This window comes from Lagopus leucura, unplaced genomic scaffold (assembly GCF_019238085.1).
Source record: "Lagopus leucura isolate 7727_CA_CO unplaced genomic scaffold, USGS_WTPT01 Super-Scaffold_100002, whole genome shotgun sequence".
In the NCBI taxonomy this organism is placed as follows: domain Eukaryota; kingdom Metazoa; phylum Chordata; class Aves; order Galliformes; family Phasianidae; genus Lagopus; species Lagopus leucura.
Genome location: NW_024962263.1, coordinates 62138132 through 62158961, shown reverse-complemented (window position 1 = coordinate 62158961; position 20830 = coordinate 62138132).

The window sequence follows — 20830 nt, the reverse complement described above, 5'->3', positions numbered from 1 at the left end:
ACGAAAAAAAAACCGAAAAAAAAAAAAACAAAGATGGAAGAAAGAGAAAAATCGTATCTATATGTTTTCTTTAAAAACCATAAATCTCCAATTCAGAGTTTATTTTAAAAAAATTTATATGATGATACACTGTATTATGAAATGTTACTCTAAATATTCGTACAGTGGAACACGAAAATCTTTCTGAGAAATCTGCAACACGTGAACGCAATTCTTCAAATGATAATAGCATGAGCAAATTGCATTTTATTTTTCCTACATACATTAATTAAGTTTAAGTATGTGAATGAAAGATCCCAGTACATTTCTGGTATGAATCAGGATTGCATTTATAGTAACTATGCTTTAGTTACTTAAACTTCCCTTTGATTTTAGAAAATCTGTTTTGGCCTTCAATTTTTGACAGTTTCAAAGAATATAGTGGCAGATAACATTTCTACAGTGTGAGAAATTTCCTCTTATGTGCTTAATAGCTGCATAAAGGTGGAAAGAGTACTTTCCTCAGGATTTATTTAACGGCTCTATCGTGACTTTTGGCATGAAACATAAAAATGCAATATTTTATATTTAAGACAGTCTAAAAAATGAATGTAGTTTGTTCTGACTTGCTTACTTACTCAAACTAACTGTTTGGCAATAGGATGATTTATGTCTTTAACTAAACCAGAAGATGACCAACAAAGACTGAAAAAAAAAAAAAAAGGTCCAAAAATCATAAACTTGGAGCAAATGACACAGTTTCCTTAGAAGATTTTAGGAAAAAAGCTCTTGAAAAGAAAATATGCAAAATTAGAATGAAGGAAAAATAGATGTAAAGCTTATGAATAGTAAAAATCAGCTAAATTGCATCCACTGATATATTTCTTTTCTTTGAATGAATATGTCATATATATGGTTCAGTGCGCTTATTTTGGATATCAAACAACAAAATATATACACATATATAGATATCATGTACACTAAAAAGAATATTTTTGTTAGTAGGAATATTCAGTGGCAGAGCATACTACAATATTTAGTTTTAACAAAATTTATGAGATTTCATTTTACTAACTCATCAGTAAACTAGATTTGCTAGAAACTACTCCATGATTTCCTTGACTGATGAAAATATATATGTGCTAAAACTTAAAAGATATGAGGCACTTGTTGCAATCTTTGATATGAATACTTCTACCAGATTCTTGCCAGATATGGGAGCTCCAGCTTTATAGACAACTAATAACCTTCAGGGATAAACTACCTCATTGTAATTCACAAGACACAACAGAAAGAGTTGTCTTCAGTGACCACAGTAAAATTTAAATCTGAGGGCAGGCATCAGTCCAAAAAACTCAGTCTTGCTAAGGAATGTAACTGGATAGAAGGCTCTTGATTCACTTCCTTTTTTCATGCCAAGGAACTTTCCTAAGTTATTATTTGTGCTTGATATGGTGAGGAGACTCTTGCTGGAGGCCTCAAGTGTTATTTTAGGGGGCATACTGAATCTTCCAAGAGTGTAAAAAGACAACTTGGGATGGGTGTAAGTAGAGACTTTGTTGAAATGATGTGTGCATACAGCAGACGTTACTAGTCATGAAAGCCTATTTGTTATTTGTTCAGCTACAACTAACCTTAATGTGCAGGTGGCATTGTACTGTCGCATACCTTCAGATTTCCTTTCTGATGCAGACATCAGGCCTGCTAGACAGAAGTGTAGCCAGGCATATTGCAAAACATTCCAGAATGAAAAGTTTGGCAGCTGTTCAACACAGACTTTGCAGTAAAGTAGTAGTGACTCTCACACGACCTCAGTGTTGGCATCAGTTACCGAGCTGTCTGCAGGCCTGGGCTCTCCACAGGATTTCCATCCCACCAGAACCAGCAGTGCAGGTCCCAAGCTGTACTGACTGGATAAATGGTATTCAGTGCCATGCACACTGCAAAGTCTGTAGCAACATCCACATTGCTTACTAGCAAATTTGACATATGACATAATGGTCAACTATAACACATGTTATTATTGCAAAACCACATCGAAGGCATCATACAGATTATGATTTTTCTATATCCTATGGCCAGGATGTGCTAGAATACCTTGCTGATTTATGATGTAAGGTGGGTGAAGACCTAATTACTGTATCAAAAGGTTCTTCCCAAAATTCAGGGTCAATCAGTAATTGTCAGGCCTTTGGTCATGATTCATCTGACACAATGATTACTAGATCTGGTTGACAATTATTTGGCAACACAGGAATACTTGCTAAGGTTCTTCCTAGTCAAAACCTTCTCTGCATTGAGACAAAATACAAGAAGCATTAGAAGCATTTGTACTTGAAGCACTTGAAAGCAAATCTGAATTGGTTTCCCTGACTCTACAGAGCTGGAAAAATTGACTGGACAACACATTTCTTCTCTCACCAGTGTATAAAGTAAACTAACAATTGAACAAAACAAATTTGTAGCGGATCTTTCTGGTGTGTGCCCTTCCTTTTTGATCTCTCTTGATATGACCTAAACGATAGTATCTTGATCAGTCAGTTCCCATTTTTACACTTCAGGAGCCAAATGAATCAGTTGATTCATTTGAGCCAGGACCAATAAGCTCTCTCACTTTTCCCCCTTAATCAATAATTTCCCAGTTAGTTTCCCCAACCATGAGGGGCACTAACTCACTTTGATACAGCTCATACTTTTTTGTCCCATCCTTTTTTACTCGAACAGGAAAATCCCTCTTCTCACCAATAAGAAAGGCATTATTCAAGAATAAAATATATCACACATATGGAACAAGAAAGAATGCTTAAATAATTATCACTAGATAAACATCCTCACTGAAGGTTCAAGATTTAGGTCAGTGAACTATTATTTCACAAATATAGAGAAATACTGCTAAAAGAAAGAAGGAATTAAAGTAACACTGATCTAAAAAAGATTCTCAGAAATATTTCCTCTTTTTATCACAGAATAAAAGTAATATCAAAGAAAACAGAATCAAAGATAGTAACCTCTTTTCTACAGAAGTACTTTAAGGAAATTTTAAAGTTCAGCATTAGGTATTAAACTTTGCAATAACAAGCAAATAACTCAGAATGCATAAACCTTGGCTAGCAACCTTAGAAAAATTGAAGTCAAGGGTTAGAGGGTTAAATTTCTGTTGTCTTCCGTTGGGCCAAGATTCAAGTAAACTGCACATTAGATATTTTTTAATGCTATTATTCTATGTATCTCTCATACGAAAGGAGAGATATGGTGGAGCACTTATCAAACTAATGAAGAGACACCCCATTTTAAACAAGTTTCTTTAACTTTGGTAAATAAAGGACAAAATTGATTTGAAAGCCCTGAAGGAAGAGTGCCCTCAGCCCCCTTGCTGCTAACAAAAGTACTTGAACTTACACCACCTCACAAACAACTGTCAGATGTTTCAAACCCACACAGTTCCTCAGGGCATTCAGTACATTTATAGAATCAAGGACATTGGTTATGCGCTTTGGATCAGAGGGCTGATAATATGCATACTGAATGCATCTCAGACATAAAGGATCTCATTTATGTTCTCAGGGTATACTGCTTCCAGGCACAAAACAAAGTATTTTCTCTGGGATTCAAGCTGCACATACTCACCTAAGCACTGCCTGTTGCTGCAATGTATGCTCACTCTAAGTGTACTTAGCACCTAACATAATGAAGTTTATGATCAATACATGCACTCTCCCATATTTCGATTGCTGCAAAAAATTTCAAGTGTTTGTTAAGAGCTCATCCAATGATTAAAATTTTAAATAATCTTTAAATAATGCAGATTATTAATCTGCAGGCAATGTCAATTACTTAAGCATTTCCTGTTATTTCAAATTTTATTGAATCTGACAATTAGCAATTGTCTTTTCTAAGCACTTCAAGAATTACTTCCAAGCATTGTCACAAATAAAACACTAGCAGCAACAATTAAAAAGGTAGATCATATTCAGAAATATTAATCTAACTGTACAGTACAAGTACATATTCTGAACACGAGGTCTTCTGTCTGTAAGCTGAAGAAAAAATGAAATTTCAATGGTTACTATCAATTTAAGTCTACATTAATGCTGTAGATTTTCTTCAAGTACTCTAAATTAGAGTTGACGCATTTCAAATCATGCATTTATGAAATCCTTGTTAATAAGTCAGCACTATTTTAAAATATTCATCATCAAAATTAGGTCAGATGATTAAGGGATTATTCCTACAAAGCTTGAAATTTAGTGTGTTTGAACACCCACATTTTCAGTGACTTAAGTGGAAGTGGTACTTCTTCAAAACCCACATGATCTCGTGGGTTAAATTTATGCCTGGAAGCTATAAGGTTCTGAGCTCTGTTTCATTTTATTTACTTACTTACATTAACAATTCTTTGAACTTGACATTAGCACTATTTAGTTAGAAATCATGTGCATATTATTTACACTGCTTGACTGATTAAGACAGTCAACTGACAGTAACTTTGTGATGTTAAATGATATCCTGAAGGTGTGACAAACAATGTACCAAATGCTCATTTGCCATTCTGTATTCTCTTCAGTATTGAATTGTGCTGCATGTAAGGATATGGTGGAAGAGGAAGGAGAAAAGAATTGGGACCCCACTAATTATGAATGTCTCTTTTTGTCCTACCAAAAACAAACCAAAATCAAACCAACCAACCAAACAAACAAAAATAAAGGAAAGAAAATTACATTTGAGCTTTCTTATTGACAAAATAAACATATAATTACAAGAAATTAAATAGAAAAAGACTGGAAAAATAAAGTGTTGCTCTCTGCAAAGTTTGCCATTAATAGATACATTTCATGTTGAAAACATTAGGTGCTCCACCATGAACCTTTGAATCTATGCAGACCTTTTAAATATAAGGACTTTCCACGAATATATTAATTCATATTTAAAACTTTGACACACAATTTTTTTTTCTCTAAGTGTTATTTTTATTGAAGATAAGGATGTGGCATATTTCTCCCCATCACCTCACATTTTTTCTAATCTCTTCTTGGAGCCAAAAGGATTTCTACTAATCTTTTGCTGCTTATACTAACAAGATCCTGAATTCTAAAATAATATTCCCTGTCCCTTTGCAGCAGCCAGTTTCTTCTTCTCCAAAAGGTCATTACTGAGTTACAGGATGTGTTCCTGTCTCTTAGGGTTTGTAAACATAATTCATCATAAACACACAATCGAATGGATAGTGTGGTTGGATGACATATTCTAGTCGCAGTAGTTTTTTAAAAATGAGAAGTCCTAACTATTTGGTATGTTCACAGATTAAGTAAAACTGCTGTACAAAACATAACATTTACAAAATATGCAAACATGCACAAATACATGTGCACATGGAGAGCAACAAACTGTATGTATAGACACATATTTAGCATATTGCATTTATAAATATAGATTAATGCACTATACAATATTTAAACTGAATAATTTCTGAAGAATGATCTAATCTACTCAAAAGGTTTAAAGGTGCCACATAACTACACATGTAAGTATGCCCTTACCACTGACCTTACAATGCACTTAGTATCCTGTACTTCACTAATGCTCTTCCTACCACTACAAGCAATTTATTCTACCTCACGTTCATCAAGTGCTCATAAATCAGCATTAGGCTACATTTTTACTGAGTTGCAGATTTTTAGCCAGCAGACAGCAGCAGCAGTTGGATTCAAAGTCTAATATTGGCACACATATTGATTTTAATTAGTCTAATTAGTTCATTACACTAAAAATCAAACAGACCATTTATTTCATTCCCAACTAATGACATATGATCAAGGATTTAATATGATAATGAGCAAGATCAATTATCACTCATAAAGGAAGTCATTAACAAGTGTAAACACTGCCAAACTGAATACCATTACAAATTATGAAGTCATAGCTAGGTCATTTGCATAAGCATACTAATTTTATTTCATAATATTCCTTCCATTTAATACTCTGATTACCTTTCATAAAGCTGTTTTTTTTTTTTTTTTTTTTTCCATAAGATTTGATTCATTGGTGTAAACTCAGTTCTTACTGTCAGTAATGCAATTGTTCACTACATAGTGCTTAAACTCTGCTATTAAATAAAGGTTCAAACACAGAAGACAATTTCTACGGAGTCTCTCACGAATTATTAGACAATTTTACAAGAAGGAAATGAGGTTTCCAGGTGTACCTAGCGGATCCAGGAGTATTTCTCTTCAGGGGAAAATTCAAGAACTACTTTCTTTGTGGTCTGGAATACTTCACACACAAAACTGAGCTGGTGATAAAAGTCTGCCCTGCCACTGCTGTTTAACAGCATATAAAGAATGCAGCAATGTCTGCCAGGGTATTTTCACCTTGGTGTAGAAACTACAGAATTCAATTTTATAAAATACAATTTACAACTTGAGCTGTAAGTAGTTAAATATTCAGTTTTCAGTGAAGTCTCAGTACGAAATTCTATTTGAATATCTGCAAGGTCCCTACCACCATCATCATCCCTTCTGTATCCCATAGTAGCATGCAAGATGTCAAAGAAAATCACAGCAATTATACTTTCCATTGTAGGTGAGCTATACCTATATGTATACAACAATCAAGAATGTAAAGGATAATACCTCAATCTGAGAAAATTACTTTTCTTTGATTTTAGCTTACAGTGGTTCCTTTGGAGTACTTTAAATATGCACATCTTTATACAAGATTTTTTTTAATTTGCTGCATTTTTTAATAAGAAAAGGGAAGAAGTTTCCATTCCCATGAAGCTCTTTAAAGATTTCTAAGTGTAGGAGCTATATCTCCCATATATAGCCCAGTCAGCTGATGTTAAATTCTATGGATACAGGAAAAATTGAATTTACAAATATTCAGATTTGAACTTCAATCAAGAAGCAAAAACTTTTAAATATAAAACTACATTTTTTACTCATAAAAATATCTTCCTTATTGTGAAGACAATATATGCAGTACATATTAATATACTAAATTACATTCAGTCTATTTCAAAGTGAAAAGTAACTTTCAGAGTAGGTATTTTCATCAATAACAGAAAGCTATACCTTTGATTAACATTCTTACAAGGACTCAGTCTTTGACAGCATTATCAAAAAGGTATATGGCAATTTGCAGAAATCAACTCAATACCATCAAGTTCAAGTTTTTCCCAAAATTATAAGAATAATGAAAAAAAACATAGGTGCAGGTTCCTTCTACTAAATTTAAATACAAACTCAATAACCATTTTTAAGTTAGTGCATTCCTCTATCGATTAATGTAAGTAATGTGTAAAAGCATGAAGTCAAACACGCCATATAGCTTTGCAGACACTGAGGTAGGAACTGCTCCTCAGTGCTATGGGAGGCCAAAGTCACACCACCTCCACAACCCTTAAGTTTGAGACTGAGAAGTTAACTGATACATAGCTGGGTCATGAGATGTTTCATCACTTCAGGTTTTATGTGCTTACATGCATTAGAACTTAAAATTTTGTAGACTTTTGTGTTTAGTACTTAACTGGATATGTTCTAGATTCTGCTATTTAAATAACTAGGTCACTGATTTTGCTCAAAACATATTTTCTTAATGTCATTTTCATTCCATCAGCTTGTTCTTGGTCTTTTCACTTTCATTTTTCCCTTTTTTTAAACTTTTACAGATTTAGTCTCCCTTTCACTTTCCTTACTCTGATCTGTGCCATTTTTTTTCTCCCTTTTTCTCTTTCTTACACACCTCTTTGCCTTAGTCATTTCTCTTCCCAATAAAGTTTGTGCAGTTTCAGATGCAAATGGAAAATGACACAGAATTTTAAGTTAATGTTAAAATCTGCAACAGAAACAGTATGCCTACATAAAAGGCACCATTAACACTCAACTAGTCACTGTTATTCTAAATGGGATTCACAGAAGTGATTTAAAAAAATTCATAACCCCTTTTTGTTAAGGAAAAGTAATAATAAAAAATACTATCACTGTATTTTTATCACTGCCCACAGGAAGGGCAGCTCTGTGCCATGATTACCATGACTGATATACAATCTAGTTTGGTCTGATCTGGAGAACAAGAAGCAAAATATAACTGACTGACTAAACAGCAAACCGAAGGAGGGAAACATATTTAAGAAAAAGAAAAAAAAAAGAAAAAAAAAAAAAAAGAAAATGGGAATATATTCTGACACTAATACATAAATAATATAAAAATTGAAACAGAGATCTTAACAATTTAAACTAGGAATGCAATCTAATGCTAAATATTTCCAAAACATCAGGAGCAAAAACACTGTCAGGGATAACTGTATAGACACAAACTGAGGAGATGACTGTATTCAGACTGTTCTGGGGCAGAATGCACTGATACAAAAGCTCTGTCTGAAACTGTGAAAGCAGATACAATACAAACAGGCAGAATGGACTCTAACCAGTCACAAGGACAGAGAGTATGCAGTATTGTATTTAGTGTAACTGAGGGATGAACAGTCTAGATTACTAACGCTGGGAGGTAAACCCTTGATTTCCCTTGGTAATGATGCAGGGTATATCAAAAGCAATGACTATCATAAGAGGTACTGGAGGAATTTGAGCAACCATACACCATTAAGCCAGAAGTCATACTAGACACATTAGCAAAGGCTATAATCAAAATCAGAATTAGTGAACTCCTTTATGCAAATGAATTACTTGAGGTTCTTTTCTCCTTCCTAAGTACCTCTTACTATCTAGTTTGATGAAGAATATTGAATTAAATTGACTCTTTCAATTGATATGACAGTTCTTACTAATGTTACAGCACTCATTCATCTACATCCATATATTCTGGTCCCACTGCTTTCCATCTTAAAAGAATACCTAATCCTGCAACATGAAAGGAAGGGTAAAGAAGGTAGAGAACAGCTTCTACTCAGCCAGAGATAAATAGCTTCCCTCTGGAAAAGAAAGACCTCGGAAGAGATGAGACAAAGACCTATAGGCTCATAAGCATTATGAAGAAAGAGAGAAAGTATTTTACTGATTCTTATAACAAGAATTAGAAGATTTCAGAGGAAATCATCAAAATAACAGATTCAAAACAAGGAAATGCTATTTTTGTTCCATAATAGTAGAACAGGGGCAATAATTACATAGGTTTAAAAATCAATGAATTTTAAAATCAATAAGAAAAATTGAGAAAAACATTCAAAGGCTACAAAGCATAATAATATAAAGCATATGCTTATAAAGCATAAGCATAATAACACTACTTGTAACTAAGAAGTTACAAGTAGTAACTTCCCCCCCTTCCCCTTGCATTTGGGGAAGAAACTGAGGAAAGGAATTACATGTAGATGTTTTTAAGGTTTTCCATTGATCCACAGCACTCTTGCACCTTTTATTGATGCTGATGACACAGTGCTGCAAACCTAGCATGTTCCTTACTTTAACAGTTATACAGTCCCCAAACAGCTAGACTGTAAACCAGAAGAGCCCAGAAGGTTGGAGTGCAAGGGTCAATGTACTCAAGTTAGTTCATTCAGTGTTAGTGTTAGATGCTAGAATAATTGGGATACAAACCACGTATTTCAAGATAAAAGCACTGAACTCCACGCTTCGGTAGAATGTTCTTTAGAGGCAATTCTTAGAAGTAGCATCCAAACATTACCTAAAGTACATACAAGCTGATGTAAGAACTTAGTGACCATTGGCAGCAAAGAGTTTAATCAACCCCTCAATAAACTTTTAACAAGTTATATATTAAAAAAAGCAAACAACAAACATGATCTTTATGCATTTCACTTTGACGTTGCCTGTCTTATAAGCAGCTTTTCTTCAAAGAGTTGGCAAAACAGAAGGCAAAATTCAGTCAGATTACTTGCTGTTTCAGCAAATTGCTTAGAAATTTCAAATTCTTGTGAGACTGTACTCCACTGATTATGAGGGAAACAAAGTAAGCATCATAACTTTGAAAGGAATATATCTTATATAGTCTGATATAAAAGAGAGTAGGTCTATGATTCATAATGGATGGCCAAAAGCAACGTTTTGTGATTCCACTGACCTTTCAGCACTCCACGGACAGGAAAATATAAATCGAATGGTTAAGTCACGGGCTGCTAGACTAGACAATAGAAGACTGCTTTTTATAAGAAATAAAATGAAAGAAAAAGTAATATAATGAAGAATTTAACACATCACTTGTAATTTTAATGAGTTTTTCCACAAAGGCTAAATAGCAAATAGAGGCAAATGAAGATTTTTTTTTTTCTAATAGATCATCAGCTTTTACAGGAGTTTAAATTATCAATAAATAAATAAATAAATAAATAAATAAATAAATAAATCTTATAGATTAGACAGTTAAAAAAAAAAAGAAGTTTCTTTTCAAATACATTTGCCATTTATTTTACTGGATGCATGCCAGTACCTCATGACTCCTTACCATCCACTTCTTCCTTATATCCAAACTAAATCTCTCTTTGTTTGAAACCATTTCTCCTTGTTCTGTCAGAACAGACCCTGCTAAAGACTCTGTTCCCTTCTTTTTTATATCCCCCTTGTAGATACTGAAACACTGTCTCTACAGATCCTTCTACTCTCCAGGGCGAACAACCCCAGCTCTCTCAGCTTGTCTTTGTAAGGGGGGTGTTACTCCCTAGGATCATTTTTGTAGCACTCCATAACCAGACACTGTTCTCCGGGTGAGATCTCACCACAGGGCAGGATCGTCTCCCTTTCTCTGCTGATCACACTTCTTTTGATGCAGACCAAGACACAGTTGGCTTTCTGGGCTGTGAGGTCACACTGCTGGCTTACGTCCAGCTTCCCATCCACCAGTACCCCCAAGTCTTTTTCATCTGGGCTGTGCTCCATCCTTTCATCCTTGGGCTTGTACTGATAGTGAGGGTTGCCACAACCCATATGCAAGACCTTGCACTTGGATTTACATAACCTCATAAGGTTCACCTGGGCCCACCTCTCAAGCCCATCCAGGTCCCACTCCCTTCTTGATTTTTCTCTTTGCCTGTCCAATATCCCTCAAGAGTGTGAACTACACCATTACATGGCCACTACAGCCCAGGCAGCCACCAGTCCTGACATCACTAATCAGTTCACTCATGCTGGGGAGCAACAGGTCCAGCACTACATTCCCTCTGGTGGAGATGTCTACTACCTGGCTCAGGAAGTCATCCTCTCGTCCAGAAATGGTAAGAAGCTGTCAACAGTTTATGGGCCATTTCAGCCCAGTTCTTTGACTAATGGGGACTGACTCCAAGATATCTCTGGATCAAGGGGTAGTGAACTGCTCTGCTTTGCTGAGTTTGTATGTCTGCTGCTCTTTCCTCATTTTCTATCTTTTCTTTTTATCTTCTTTTATTATTTTAAACTTTGTAGTAGTTGTTGTCTAATATTGTCTTACATGTAATACTTATTAATCATAATTATTAAATTAGCCAATTTTATCTCCAAGTAGTTGTTGTCAGTTCTTGTTAAGAAAGCTCTCAATAATTGATGTATATTATTCCTCCGAGGCTTGGATGACTCCATCATGGTATCAATCCCTTGCTGACCACAGGAGGTGCAACTCAAGAGATAGAAAAAGATTCACTTCCCTTGAAACACACTGAGTGGGACGAGACACCTTGACACACTCCAGGAGCTTCCTGGATCACCTACAGCTCACTGTGCTACTTTTCCAGCAGATGTCAGGGTGGTAGGAATCACAAAGAAGGACAAGGGCCTGCAATGCCTCCTGTAGCTGGAGGAAGAAGGCTTCATCAACAGACTCACCTTGATCTGATGGCCCATAGTAGACTCCAACCACAAAGCTCTCTTTGTTGCTTCTGTCTCTAACTCTCACCCATAGGCTTTTGTTTGCTTGTTACCATTCCTTAGGGAAAGTTCGTTGCACTCTATTCCTCCCATGATGTAGAGAGCAATGCCTCTTTCCATCTTTCTTCACCTGTCCCCTCTGAACAGCTTTTAGCTGTCAATAGCCACAACAGTTACATTCTTCAGACTACTCAGAAAGATTATTATTCAGTAACTCATATTTTCTTTAATGTAAAAAATGTGCTAATAGTTTCTGTGTTCTAATTTCTAGTATTGCACCTTTTAAAATACAATAAAAATGTACATTAATATTCTTATAGTTTTTTATAAATTTAATCTAGTTTCAAGGGCTGAGAATTTACAGTTTTATTTTCTCAGTCTGTTATTATAATTCTTGTGCAACAACACCCAAAGATCTTTGACTCTATTCTGATTATTGGTACAGCTTCAATAGCAAAAGTGAAGCCAGTCTACAAGAACTTGTCCTGGTACATGGGACAAACTGTAGGTCATCCTGGAACTGATAGTGAAATCTACCAAAAAGAGGAAGAAATTGAAGTTAATTTTCTTCAGTTTTTCCTCAGTTTCCTCATGTTTTAAGTACTTCAATATGAAAAGAATCATCCTTATTTATTAGTACATTTTTGTAGCTATGTTTGCTGGTACGCTTTGAACAACATAAATATAAATGCTTTCACAGCAACAGAGCAGAGCCAAACAACTAAATGCTAAACTGGCACACAAATTAACCAATAATAAGCTGCAAAAGCTCCCTTTCTAGTCCAATCTTATTTGAACATTGTTTCCAGATAATTTAAAAAAATAATCTGATGTCAGAGGTTTTTTATTCTACCTCTTTCAGCACTTCCCCACCACCATGTCTGTCAACAGTTTTAAGTTGCATTAAAAAGCAAAAGATACTAAAAAGACTGAGGAAGACCACAGGCAAAAGGCAAAAGACGAAAAAAGAAAAAGTACAGAGAAAAGAAAACCACAAACCCATGTGGCTGGATCTAAAACCAGAGTTCTCAAAGGTATTTCTGTCAATACATCTAGTCTTGAAAACTACAAGGCCACAGTTGTGATGTTTTGCTTTATGACAGAAGACTCTCATGGGCTTAAACCCTTTAGCAAGAATTGACAATGTTGGAAAGTCTAGGGAAACAGTACCTGTTTTTCACCATCAGTGGTTTCAATCAAAACAAGTAAAACATTTCTTCTTTCTTTTACAGTGACAACATGGAGTTTGAATGCTGAAAGCCACTCCAAATAAAAATGAAAGATTATAGGTTTAATAAATATAGGTAAGTATGAATAAGGAATATCTCAAAAACCAACTGGTTTGAACCATATTAGTACATTATGGTATGACATGCTTTTATGTTAGCCATCTCTGAACATCTCCAGTAGCTAGTCAAAAAATTATGTAATCCAGGCAGAGCCACAGATCATAACTCTCACCTAACTTTCACAGTCAGATTCTCTGCCAACACCATCTGAAAGACAAAAAGGCAATGACAGATTCAACATTTTAATGTTGTCCTAAACATCTTCTCTGGTACTGTCTGTAATATAAAGAATATAATTCTACTACTATGCACTAAACTCAAATCTTTGCCCTGAGCTATTTTACAGGAAAAGTCCTGGCTGTCATCATTCTTCATCTTAGGACATTCAAGGCTGTCAACACCATCTCCCACAATATTCTTGTATCCAGTGTAAGATGTTAGACTGGATGCATGGACATCTGAGTCAGACTGAGAAGAAAGACGTTGATGTACCAAGATCTACCTGTATGCCAGTAAGTAACAAGTGGAACACCAGAAGGACATAGATCACTCCGGAAGTAATGCCTCCTGTTTATTTCCACTGAAATTACAACAGATACAAAGAGCACAATAACACCACTTCTAGGCAGCTGTCTGGAAGAGAAAAAGAACTACACATCCCAGAAGACTTTGCATTCGGAGAGGACGTATAACCCCTGTCAAGGTCTTTAGTTATCCCTTTTTCCTTCAGCTCTCCTCCATGCTGATTGTCCTGATCATACGCATCACCACAGCACTAGTGTAAGGCCTACAGCTTTTCAGACACTCTCTCATTATATTTTATTTATCAGGTTCAATTCTAATTATATTGTATTATTGTGTGTTATCTTGCATTCTGATACCATATTTAGTAACTTAGTTGTATCTCCTCAGATTGTTGCTGCTTTTTTTAATTATTCAGTGTCCCCTATTTCCCTTTTCTGGATGCATGGATCTGCAGATCCCTCTGCTCCGCTAGTCACGGAACCATGCTAAACCAGCCTGTAAACCGTTGACAAATCTGCACTGTTGCTGTTACCACCACTGAAATGCATTGCTCACTGCCTCACTGTGCTCACATTCGCTGTTTGGTCTCCATAAACATTCAACAAGTGTTGATGAATGTCAGTGGGTACAATTTTTTCTCCATGGGGGGATTCAGTGACCCACCTTTGCTTCATATGCACTTCCATGTCAGACACCATTTTGTCACAGAGTAACAAAATGGAACGGAATATTGGTGAGAAGGTTCAACCTCTACTGCCATATCACCACCATCCACCTCTGAAACTGTGGGCCAACATAATAAAAAAGAAGGCACTGCTTTCACAGCAGCCCTTGCATATTTGCTCCTCTTCTCTTGACTCAGAGAAGGGCCATTCACTCACACAAAATCTGCACATTACACCAAACTGGGGAGACTGGTGGATATGCTTGAGGGCATGTCTGCTAGTCAAGAGAGCCCTAGACAAGATAAAAGAAACAAGGGCAAACAACAACTGTGACATATACATGGACAAAGGCCAAGTTCTGCACTCGAGAAAGAAGAATACCTTGCATCATTACCATCTGGGGATAGACTGCCTGGCAAGCAGCTCTTCTGGGAAAGACCTCTCCTGGCAGTAAAGGCAGCTAAAACCATCTTATTTTGCCACTGACCCCACTATAAAAAAGCCACTGATCAACTGGGCCAAGTTTAGTGCAGAGCCAATAAGGCAATTGGGGTCACAGCACATGCCCTGTGACATCAATGTACATTTAAGTTGAAACAAGAAAGATTGTTTTGGTGGTATCAACCCATATGAACAGCTGACATCCAGCACTCCTTCAAAGAAAGTGAAGGAGACAAATCCAGTGAAAAACAGCTTGTAGGTTGAGCTAAGCACAGAGAGATCGCTCAGCAATTACCTCAAGGGCAAAACAGATCGAGCACGAGGAGATTAATATAATTTACTGCCTATCACTAACAGACTAGAGCAGTGAGAACTAAAAACAAACCAAAAAAACACCTTCCCTCTATCCACTCTCTTCTACCTTGTTGCTGCAGGCAGCGCAGAGGAACAGGGAATAGGGTCTGCAGTCTGTTCGTAAAACTTTGTGCTGCTCTGCCCCTGCTCCACATGAGGTCTCTCCCACAGATGCTGTCCTTCCCAAACTGATCCCACGTGGCCTTCCTACAGCTGCAGCTCTCCAAGCACTGCTCCAACACAGCTCTGTACCACAGGGTCCATCTTTCGGGAGTGCTCTATACAGATCCCCATGGGCACAGCTCCCCCAGCCCTCCTGCCCCACCATAGGCTGCTCCAGAGGCAGCAGCTCCAGTCTGGGGCTGCTCCAGGGGCTCTCCATGGCTGGACATAGATGTCTGCTGTGTGTGATGGCCGTGGGCTACAGGGGACAGACTGATCCTCCATGGGTCTCTCGTGGGCTGCGAGGAACTCCTGCTCTGGACCTGGAGCACCTCCTGCCCTCCTTCCACACTGACCTTGGTGGGTGTAGAGCTGTTTCTCTCACATTTCCCACTCCCACTCCCAGTTGCTTCAGTACAGCATTTTTTCTCTTAAATCTGCTCTCCCAGATCATGTGCAATATCACCCACAGCTCAGCTCTGGCAGCAGGGGGTCCTGGAGCTGGCTCTGATCTAACATGGGGCAACGGCTGAGTTCTGCTCATAGAGGCCATCCCTGCAGCTCCTCTTACCAAAACCTTGCCATGTAAATCCAATACAATTGTGACTAAGAAAATTTCTTTTAACCCAAAGTCCCAGTTAAGTTCTAGTACAAGTTGCCCAGAGACAGCTATGTGGACTCCATCTTTGGAAGTTTGGAAGTCCTGATTGAAGCAGGGTATCGGCCTCTTGAAGTCCTCTCTAACTTGAACTAATATATCATTCTGTGATAATTCCTCAGTTTGAAACTGATTGATCTATGCAATCAATCTCATTCTCTAAAGATTTAAGCTATAACAGTCAACAGAAGAGCATTTGTGTGTGAATAATTTTTTTCATTTCTTCACGTAACTGAGAAGAAATATATTCACTACAATTTTTACTAAAAAAAAACCTTGTCATTGTGGGGTTTGGTTGTCTATTGACTTGAACAATGCTTGAAATCGCCTAATGCATAATCTGTCAAATAACATCACAAATGTGCAAGCCATCATAGGCCTCCAGAGACTAGTTAGACTTTTGTAAGCATTCAGCTGTGTACCCTAGACGTTTTGATTAAGACGCTAAAAAGATACAAAAAGAAAAGTGCTCTGAGTCTTTCAGTCACAGGGATGTTAAAAATATCCATCAATGTTAGAGACTCGCCTTTGATGACAATATTTCATCATCTTGTGAGTTAGTACTTCACAGAACAGACAGACTGAGAACAGAAATACTTAACTCACTGCATCTGCTTTTTTGTAACACAAGTATTTCTTTACAAGATTGCTTGTTTTTTTTATCATGTGATTTTTTTTTAATGACAGAAGGACAACACCACACCTTTGAAAATACCTGTCAAAGTGAGCTTAACAGAAAGTCTTTTCGTTATTGTTCTATGTTTTCTCTCCAACTCTTCAATAAGCTGTGACTTTACAGAGCAAACTGTAGATTCTGGAAATAAAGCAAAAAGTTTTTTGTGTTTTTCCAGCTATTTATTGCCTGGTTTTCAGTTATGCCATTCATTCAGTTCGCCATTTGAAATTCATACTAAATAGGTATTATGGGAAATGTAAATCCTGACAGGAATAGAAAATATATATTTAAAAATTAAATTTCTAAATCTTCTTTATTAACCTTAGTCTGTACTTCAATCTTTTATCTCTCTAGCGATTATTAGAATTAATTTATCTTAATAACTTGAAGTACACTTTAGTGTCTTGACACGTTCTTTTGTCTCCGACAAGTTTGGAGAGAAAAGTTTGATTAGAACTTGTCAAAATATTACTTAAGAAAGCAGTACAGCTAGGTATGATTTACAAAATGGCACCTATTATAAATTAACTCTGCATTTGTATGGTGCAAATGAATTTGTTGACCTAGGGTTACAACAAGGTATAAAAAATTAAATATATTCATACCAGGACGTAATCACAGATGAAAAAAAGTTTTCAAGAACAAAAAGACAACTTGAGAAAATAGAAATGACTGCACTGTGTTCTCTTGCTAAACTGTAGTTCAAAAACTCCTACCTAAACGCAGAATTCCAGTAGAAGACAAAATTAGGCTGCTGAAGCAGAGGAACAACAGAGGCTTCAAAGCACTACTTCCCACATCTTTGTTCTTTTAATTCACTCATACAGTAATTCCAGAAAAAAGTAGTCAGCCACTATGTGCAACAACCCCAAAGTATGATGATATGCATGTATACACGTTCATACAAAGTTTATCTTTAATCTTTCTTTTAATCTTTCAGATATGAAATTAGAACAGTTTCCTTCATTAAGTCTTTCTTAACAAGATAAAGAAAATTCCTCTGTGTTCTCAGAACCACTTCAACTGAAAAATATGAAATCTGGAATCTGTGCTTTGCTATGTAATTGGCTACTTTTAAAGTTATCTAACTTAACTCCTGGGTTTTTTTTTGTTTGGAGAGGGGTTTAGTTGTTTGTTTGTTTGTTTGTTTTTCAGCATCTAATGAGAAAGGAGAGCAGGGTCTGTTGTGATAGGACAAAGGGAAATGGTTTCAAAGTGAAAGGGGATATTTAGAAAAGGTTTTTTTTTCCAATTAAGTTAGTGAAGCACTGGAACTGAACAGGGCTCCAAGCAACCTGATCCTACCTGTTCATTGCAGAAGAGCTGGACCAGATGACCTTTAAAGGTTCCTTCCAGTTCAAACGATTCTGTGTTTCTACAACTTTATTATTCTCTGGTGCCTATGTAAGATTTTGTGCCACACAGAGACTGCAGATTAGATTAAATATAAAGAATCAACAATAATAGTAGCTGCAATAAATTTAGTGAAATACAAATATCTAAAATTGAGTACAATATTCCATTTTAATAATAATTATTTAGAAAAAAAAAAAGGCTGACAAACACTGAGTTTAGCCTTGATGTGCACCCATGTACTTGGAGTCTAATACACTTTTCTCCATCTTAAATAAGCATTTTAGAACAGGCTGCCCAGGGAGGTGGTGGAGTCTCCTTCTCTGGAGATGTTCAAGACCTGCCTGGATGCCTACCTGTGCTACCTGCTGTAGGGAACCTGCTTTGGCAGGGGGGTTGGACTCGATGATCTCTGGAGGTCCCTTCCAACCCCTACAATTCTGTGATTCTGTGATTCTGTGATTATTTTTCAGATAGGTTTAAATGTGGCTTCTTTTTAAATTTTTTGCCTCTCTTGTCTAAAACACATGTGATAAAAATCTCACAAGTCTGACATGTTATTTCCACTCTTTTCTCTCTCTTGCACACAGTCTGCCATTAGAGTAAAAACTACTTCCATTCCCATATCAATGTTTAAAGGTGTTTTGAATCTCTCTATATTATTTAATCAAGACTTTCCAATTTTACATTCATATTGTAAAATACATAGTATATGTATTTCATTCAGTACACAAAAAAATGTCTCTAAATAATGATTTTGTGTCTGACAATGATCAGTATAATGTGTGTCAGTATAAAATGGAAAACAACATTAAAGAAACATTTTCAGGAATAACATGTTTGTAAAAAGAAGCTTAACTAAAAATCAGCATGTAAAACTTGAAACATATCACTACTGGAAATAGGAAATTCAAAAGACAGACAAACCACCACAAAATGCAATTCTTATATTCCTTTATTTTTTTCCCTGAAAATAAAAATGTTACTAAAACACATATTTATGAATTGCATTTTTTTGTGAAATCCTTTCTCAATAACAGATATATTTAAGTTGGAGTTTTCTAATAGATTTGAGAGAAAAAATATTAAATTACGAAAATTCTGCACACATTTATGATATATGCTATCTAAGGGATTCAAAGTACTTTTAAATATTGCTTTGAAGGTCAAATCTAAAAGTAAAGTTCAAAAGTCAGATTTTAGTTCTGAAATATTTACAATGCTATTTAAATAATTTCACTGAAAGTAACTCCTCAATATTGACTTATTTTAAATTCATTTATTCTTCTTCAAATCTTTACCAGCAAGCACACATCAACATTTTAGAGGAAAATACTAGAGACAACCGTACTGTAAAGTTCAGTACTTTAAAAAATGTACAGCGAGTTCTTCTGAATTTTCCTTAATCTTTATGCATTTATGTGCATATCAGATACTTGGAAACCATACAAAGTACGTTTTGCAGAAATATATGTATATATATACCAAGCTATTGATAAAAACAAGTGAAATTAATGTTAGACTTAGAAATGAATCCTCCCCCACCCTGAAACAAAATTGATTCTATTAAAATGATAAATGAAATGGAAATTAAAATTTTAATGAGGTGCTTGTTAATCCATTTGTTCACATCTAATTTGAACTTGGTTAAATTGCTACTTATTATGAATACTATAGATATGATTCCTTCTAAATCTCAAGGGCAAACAAAATGTTAGAGGACTGCTTGTCCCAAGATAGGTCCACAGTATATTATCCAACCTTCTGAAATTAAGCACTGGAGCTATTTCCTGTGATACATTTCATTTAAGAAAATTAATGACATTTTAAAGCACTTGGTTAAGTCCTTTGACATGGTAATTGTCCATACCAGAACAATAGAAGAAATATAACCAAAAGGAGACTGCCTACCTGCCATTGATCTTTTCAAAGACTGGAAGCTTTATTTGTACCTATTGCAATTCCCAAGGACTTTATCAAGTGCTATAATTCCTCTTATTAAGGTTTTGGGTTATTTTATCTTATTTATTTTTCCATTACATGTGCACAAGTTTGGGGGGGGTTTTTTGTGCAGACATGTCAAAAATGTTTTTTTCTGGTTGATATTTGCAAGAGGTTAAAAAAATTAAACCTCACCTATAAGATAGTACTGAAACTACAATACAGGTAGCAGAGCCCTGGGTACGATTTGTACACAAAACCAAAAATGCAATGCAATTGCAGCAATGAATAATAAATATTTTTTAAAATAATTACACAAATTCTGCATATTAGCAAAGAAATGCTACAATTGAGGTTGCATATGCTTACCCCATAATGGATCACCTGGACTAATGCATTATAAAAACTCCTTAATTTAAATAGTCAGATATGATATTTCAAATAATTCAATACATTTAGAAATAGTAGGCACTTAATAATATTTTACTCAAACCCTGCAGTTGTGCAATCATCAATTGTCTTATGGTCAGGATATTAACAATAGTTTAAGACACTTTGTGACTTCAGTGAAATGCAGCAGCGCTCAAGCTGAAGAGTTAGCTTGGAGTTTTTTTTGTTTTATTTATGATAAATTATCTTTTTGCATTGCACTGTATTTTAATTTTTCTGGCAGAATTTGCTATACTTCTGAACATGGCTTCTTATAATGTTCTACACAGTGCACTATGTGCAGCTTCAGTTGTCACAGTACTAAAAGGACATAAAACTATTAGAGAGTGTCCAAAGGAGGGCTACAAAGATGGTGAAGATTCTAGAGGGCAATGTGTATGAAGAATCTTTGACGTCTCTGAGCTTTTTCAGCCAGGGGAAGTTTGAAGGAAGGTCTCAGGGCGTCCCTGTCAAAGAGATGGACAACATTCTTAGACACAGGGTTTGAATTCCGGGTGATGCTGTGTGGAGGCTGGAGATGGACTCAT